Raw genomic sequence first — 7,122 nt, forward strand, 5'->3', positions numbered from 1 at the left:
TTTACATAGTGAAACCCAACATTTAAACCAGTGTGGGTGGCAAAAGTGTCTTGCCCAAGGACACAACGGCAGTGACTAGGGTGGCAGAAGCGGGAATTGAACCTGGAACCCTCAAGTTGCTGGCACGGCCACTCTACCAACCGAGCTATACCGCCCCATAGAAAACTGTGTTGCTTGCATTAATGGGCAGAAATGTTATATACAAAAGGTGCTATAAAAAAAATATACCTTATAAATAAATTAAAAAGAACATAATATTTTTGTGTACCCAAATAAAGACGCCACCCTTTGATGAGGTGGAGACTTGTCCAGGGTGTGCGCCGCCTTCCGCCTGATTGTGGCTGAGATAGGCACCAGTGCCCCCCGGCCCCAAAGGGAATAGACATTGGATGGATGGATAAAGAAGCCAATTTTCTCTTGTGTATGTTCATAAATAATGTAAAAATTAAAAAAATATTAAAAATTGTGTTAAATAAAATAAAAAAAAGTTGCATACCGTATTTCCTTGAATTGCCGCCGGGGCGCTAATTAATTTTAAACCTCTTCTCACTCCTGCGCTTACCAAAGGCATGCGGTAAAAGTAAGCATGCGCTAATTATTTTAAAACCTCTTCTCACTCCGGCACTTACCAAAGGTATGCAGTAAAAATTTGAGTGTGATGTAAGCTTGGACCTTAAATCCTACTGAATGGCTCTTAATCTTCTTCCCTTTATGCGATTTCAAATTACCGGTGTTGAAATCAGCCTCCTCCATTTTGAAAATGATGACAGGGGAAGTGTCACGAGTTTGACCAGGCGGTAATACTAAGCATCCATCCATCCATTTTCTACCGCTTATTCTTTTGGGGTTGTGGGGGGCGCTGGCGCCTATTGATTGATTGATTGATACTTTTATTAGTAGATTGCACAGTTCAGTACATATTCCGTACAATTGACCACTAAATGGTAACACCCGAGCTACAATCGGGCGTAAGGCGGGGTACATCCTGGACAAGTCGCCACCTCATCGCAGGGCCAACACAGGTAGATAGACAACATTCAGACACTAGGGCCAATTTAGTGTTGCCAATCAACGCGCTAATTATTTATGGAAGCAAGTTTGACCCGGCAGTAATTCAAGGCAGGTGCATACTATATGCCTTGCGGCAATTCAAGGAACTACGGTATATATAAAAATTAAAATACAACAGGATATATTAATACATTGACATAAATAAGTCCCTGGTGGTGAGTTGGCTGCGAAGGTGGGGGAGGATGCCGGACAGACCCGGAAGGCCCAAACGCAGTGTGAGGGTCTGCTGGGAACGTCTGGCAGAGTCTCCTGTCAGAGAGAGTTTCAATTCCCACCTCTGGAAGAACTTTGAACATGTCACTAGAGAGGTGCGGGACATTGAGTCCGAGTGGACCATGTTCCGCATCTCTATTGTCGAGGCGGCTGATCGGAGCTGTGCCCACAAGGCGGTTGGTGCCTGTCGGGGCGGTAATTCTAGAACCCGTTGGTGGATGCCGTCAAGCTGAAGAAAGAGTCCTATCGGGTTCTTTTGGTTCATAGTACTCCGGAGGCAGCGGAAATGTACCGACAAGCCAAGCGGTGTGCGGCTTCAGCTGTCGCGGAGGCAAAAACTCGGACATGGGAGGAGTTCGGGGAAGCCATGGAAAACGACTTCCGGAAAGCTTCGAAGCGATTCTTGACTACCATCCGCCGCCTCAGGAAGGGGAAGCAGTGCACTGTCAACACCGTGTATGGTGAGGATGCTGACCTCGACTGCGGGTGTTGTGGATAGGTGGAAGGAATACTTCGAAGATCTCCTCAATCCCACCAACACGTCTTCCTATGAGGAAGCGGTGCATGGGGAGTCTGAGGTGGGCTTTCCTATTTCTGGGGCTGAAGTTGCTAAGGTACATACAAACCCCGTTTCCCTATAAGTTGGGAAATTGTGTTGGATGTAAATACAAACGGAATTGTGACGGACTCCTGCTGTTGTCATGCGGGTTCCATGGACCATCAAGGAAAGACATTGCTGAGCAAGTTTGACTCTTGTTTATTCTTTCAATAAAGCAAGCTTTGTCTTCGGGTCAGGTCGCTTTTCAGCTCCTTCTCCCCTGCTCGCTCCTCGCTCGCCTTCAGTCTTCTTGTCCGCGGCTCGCTCTCTGTCGCTCTCGGTGGTCAGGTTCTGCTGCATGTTCTCCTACTCCTTCTGCCATGATCCCTCCTCCTTCTCTCCTTTTATACAGCCAGAGGAGAAATGTCAATTGCGTGCCGGTGCGCGATCTACTCACCTGAATTTGATTGCGGCGGCGCCGCTCCTGGCACGCCCGCCTCTCCGCTCATCCGCGTTGTCCGCCTCCTTACCGCCATCTTGGGCAGGGCTGCAGCGTGCCCTTCCCCGCCGTCGGCTGCACCTCCCCACAGGAATACAATAATTTGCAAATAATTTCCAACCCATAATCAGTTGAATATGCTACAAAGACAACATATTTGATGTTCAAACTGATAAACTTTTTTTTTTTTGCAAATAATCATTAACTTTAGAATTTGATGCCAGCAACACGTGACAAAGAAGTTGGGAAAGGTGGCAATAAATACTGATAAAGTTGAGGAATGCTCATCAAACACTTATTTGGACAATCCCACAGGTGTGCAGGCTAATTGGGAACAGGTGGGTGCCATGATTGGGTATAAAACAGCTTCCCAAAAAATGCTGAGTCTTTCACAAGAAAGGATGGGGCGAGGTACACCCCTTTGTCCACAACTGCGTGAGCAAATAGTCAAACAGTTTAAGAACAACGTTTCTCAAAGTGCAATCGCAAGAAATTTAGGGATTTCAACATCTACGGTCTATAATATCATCAAAAGGTTCAGAGGATCTGGAGTAATCATTCCACGTATGTGGCATGGCCGAAACCAATATTGAATGACCGTGACCTTCTATCCCTCAGACGGCACTGTTACAAAAACCGACATCAATCTCTAAAGGATATCACCACACGGGCTCAGGAACACTTCAGAAAAACACTGTCACGAAATACAGTTTGTCGCTACATCTGTAAGTGCAAGTTAAAGCTCTACTATGCAAAGCGAAAGTCATTTATCAACAACATCCAGAAACGCTGTCGGCTTCTCTGGGTCCAAGATCATCTAAGATGGACTGATGCAAAGTGGAAAACTGTTCTGCGGTCTGACGAGTCCACATTTCAAATTAGTTTTGGAAATATTCGAACATCGTGTCATCCGGACCAAAGGGGAAGCGAACCTTCCAGACTGTTATCGACGCAAAGTTCAAAAGCCAGGATCTGTGATGGTATGGGGGTGAATTAGTGCCCAAGGCATGGGTAACTTACACATCTGTGATGGCACCATTAATGCTGAAAGGTACATACAGGTTTTGGAACAACATATGCTGCCATCTAAGCACCGTCTTTTTCATGGACGCCCCTGCTTATTTCAGCAAGACAATGCCAAGCCACATTCCGCACGTGTTACAACAGCGTGGATTCGTTAAAAAAAAGAGTGCGGGTACTTTCCTGGCCCGCCTGCAGTCCGGACATGTCTCCCATCGGAAATGTGTTTGGCGCATTATGAAGCGTAAAAAACGACAGCGGAGACCCCGGACTGTTGAACGACCAAAGCTCTACATAACACAAGAATGAGAAAGAATTCCACTTTCAAAGCTTCAGCAATTAGTTTCCTCAGTTCTCAAACATTTATTGAGTGTTGTTAAAAGAAAAGGTGATGTAACACAGTGGTGAACATGCCCTTTCCCAACTACTTTGGCACGTGTTGCAGCCATGAAATTCTAAGTTAATTATTATTTGCAAAAAAAAATAGTTTATCAGTTTGAACATCAAATATCTTGTCTTTGTAGTGCATTCAACTGAATATGGGTTTAAAATGATTAGCAAATCATTGTATTCGATTTATATTTACATCTAACACAATTTCCCAACTCATATGTAACGGAGTTTGTAAAAAGCTCCTCGGTGTTAGATGAGATCTGCCCGGAGTCTCTTAAGGCTCTGGATGCTTTCGGGCTGTCTTGGTTGACAAGACTCTGCAGCATCGCGTGGAAATCCGGGGCGCTGGTTCCTCCCTTTAAGAAGGGGGACCGGAGGGTGTGTTCCAACTATCGTGGGATCACACTCCTCAGCCTTCCCGGTAAGGTTTATTCAGGTGTACTGGAGAGGAGGCTACGCTGGATAGTCCAACCTCGGATTCAGGAGGAACAGTCTGGTTTTCGTCCTTGTCAAGGAACTGTGGACCAGCTCTAAACTCTTGGCAGGGTCCTTGAGGGTGTTTGCCCAACCAGTCTACATGTGCTTTGTGGACTTGGAGAAGGCATTCAACCGTGTCCCTCGGGAAGTCCTGTGGGGAGTGCTCAGAGAGTATGGGGTATCGGACTGTCTGATTATGGCGGTCCGCTCCCTGTATGATCAGTGTCAGAACTTGGTCCGCATTGTTGGCAGTAAGTCGGACTCGTTTCCAGTGAGGGTTGGACTCCCCCAAGGCTGCCCTTTGTCACCGATTCTGTTCATAACTTTTATGGACAGAATTTCTAGGCGCAGTCAAGGTGTTGAGGGGATCCGGTTTGGTGACCGCAGGATTAGGTCTCTGCTTTTTGCAGATGATGTGGTCCTGATGGTTTCATCTGGCCAGGATTTTCAGCTCTCATTGGGTCGGTTCGCAGCCGAGTGTGAAGCAAGTCCAAGTCCATGGTTCTCGCCCGGAAATGGGTGGAGTTCCATCTCAGGGTCGGGGAGGAGATCTTGCCCCAAGTAAAGGAGTTCAAGTACCTCGGAGTCTTGTTCACGAGTGAGGGAAGAGTGGATCGTGAGATAGACGGGTGAATCGGTGCGGCGTCTTCAGTTTTGAGTTTGGTCTCTCTTAGAATTAAAAATGTCGAGCAAAGCGAGACCAGCTTGCTAGTAAACAAATACAATTTAAAAAATAGAGGCAGCTCACTGGTAAGTGCTGCTATTTGAGCTATTTTTAGAACAGGCCAGCGGGCGACTCATCTGGTCCTTACGGGCGACCTGCGTTGGTGACCCCTGCTTTAGGGGCTCCGTATATATGCAATAAAATTATAAAAAGGCTGAAATTCATATTAACAAGTTTGATATTCATACAGTAAAAATAGGTCATAAATATGTAAACAATAGTAGCAGAATTACAGCACATCACTTATAAAGAATAAAAATATACAACAGTACCCGCAATCTAAAAAGTTGACAAATCATAAGCAATAAAAGACTAAATAAGTTTATTGTGTATATATATATTATATATATATGTAATAAAATGATTATAATGGTTATAATACATTTGGAACCTACTCAGTGGCCGAGTGGTTAGAGTGTCCGCCCTGAGATCGGTAGGTCGTGAGTTCAAACCCCGGCGGAGTCATACCAAAGACTATAAAAATGGGACCATTACCTCCCTGCTTAGCACTCATCACTAAGGGTTGGAATTGGGGGTTAAATCACCAAAAAATGATTCCTGGGCGCGTCCACCGCTGCTGCTCACTGCTCCCCTCACCTCCACGTGGGTGAACAAATGGATGGGTGAAATGCAGAGGACACATTTCACCACACCCAGTGTTTGTGTGACATTAATTGGCACTTTTAAGTTTAAGGAAAAAAAAGAAAATAAAGTCCAATCCGACTAATAATAACAACAATATTAAAGTAGTCCAATAAAGAGTGACGAGAAAATAATAACAACAATATTAAAGTAGTCCAGTAAAGAGTGACAAGAAAATAATAACAACAATATTAAAGTAGTCCAGTAAAGAGTGACGAGAAAATAATAACAACAATATTAAAGTAGTCCAGTAAAGCGTGACGAGAAAATAATAACAACAATATTAAAGTAGTCCAGTAAAGAGTGACGAGAAAATAATAACAACAATATTAAAGTAGTCCAGTAAAGAGTGACGAGAAAATAATAACAACAATATTAAAGTAGTCCAGTAAAGCGTGACGAGAAAATAATAACAACAATATTAAAGTAGTCCAGTAAAGAGTGACGAGAAAATAATAACAACAATATTAAAGTAGTCCAGTAAAGCGTGACGAGAAAATAATAACAACAATATTAAAGTAGTCCAGTAAAGAGTGACGAGAAAATAATAACAACAATATTAAAGTAGTCCAGTAAAGAGTGACGAGAAAATAATAACAACAATATTAAAGTAGTCCAGTAAAGCGTGACGAGAAAATAATAACAACAATATTAAAGTAGTCCAGTAAAGAGCGACGAGAAAATAATAACAACAATATTAAAGTAGTCTAGTAAAGGGTGACGAGAAAATAATAACAACAATATTAAAGTAGTCCAGTAAAGAGTGACGAGAAAATTATAACAACAATATTAAAATAGTCCAGTAAAGAGTGACGAGAAAATAATAACAACAATATTAAAGTAGTCCAGTAAAGAGTGAGGAGAAAATAATAACAACAATATTAAAGTAGTCTAGTAAAGGGTGACATGAAAATAATAACAACAATAGTGAAGTAGTCCAGTAAAGAGTGACGAGAAAATAATAACAACAATATTAAAGTAGTCCAGTAAAGAGTGACGAGAAAATAATAACAACAATATTAAAGTAGTCCAGTAAAGAGTGACGAGAAAATAATAACAATATTAAAGTAGTCCAGTAAAGAGTGACGAGAAATTAATAACAACAATATTAAAGTAGTCCAGTAAAAGGTGACGAGAAAATAATAACAACAATATTAAAGTAGTCCAGTAAAGAGTGACGAGAAAATAATAACAACAATATTAAAGTAGTCCAGTAAGAGTGACGAGAAAATAATAACAACAATGTTAAAGTAGTCCAGTAAAGCGTGACAAGAAAATAATAACAATATTAAAGTAGTCCAGTAAAGAGTGATGAGAAAATAATAACAACAATATTAAAGTAGTCCAGTAAAGGGTGACGAGAAAATAATAACAATATTAAAGTAGTCCAGTAAAGTGTGACGAGAAAATAATAACAACAATATTAAAGTATTCCAGTAAGAGTGACGAGAAAATAATAACAACAATGTTAAAGTAGTCCAGTAAAGCGTGACAAGAAAATAATAACAATATTAAAGTAGTCCAGTAAAGAGTGACGAGAAAATA

The sequence above is a fragment of the Nerophis ophidion genome, linkage group LG03 (genome assembly GCF_033978795.1).
Source record: "Nerophis ophidion isolate RoL-2023_Sa linkage group LG03, RoL_Noph_v1.0, whole genome shotgun sequence".
NCBI classification, from domain to species: domain Eukaryota; kingdom Metazoa; phylum Chordata; class Actinopteri; order Syngnathiformes; family Syngnathidae; genus Nerophis; species Nerophis ophidion.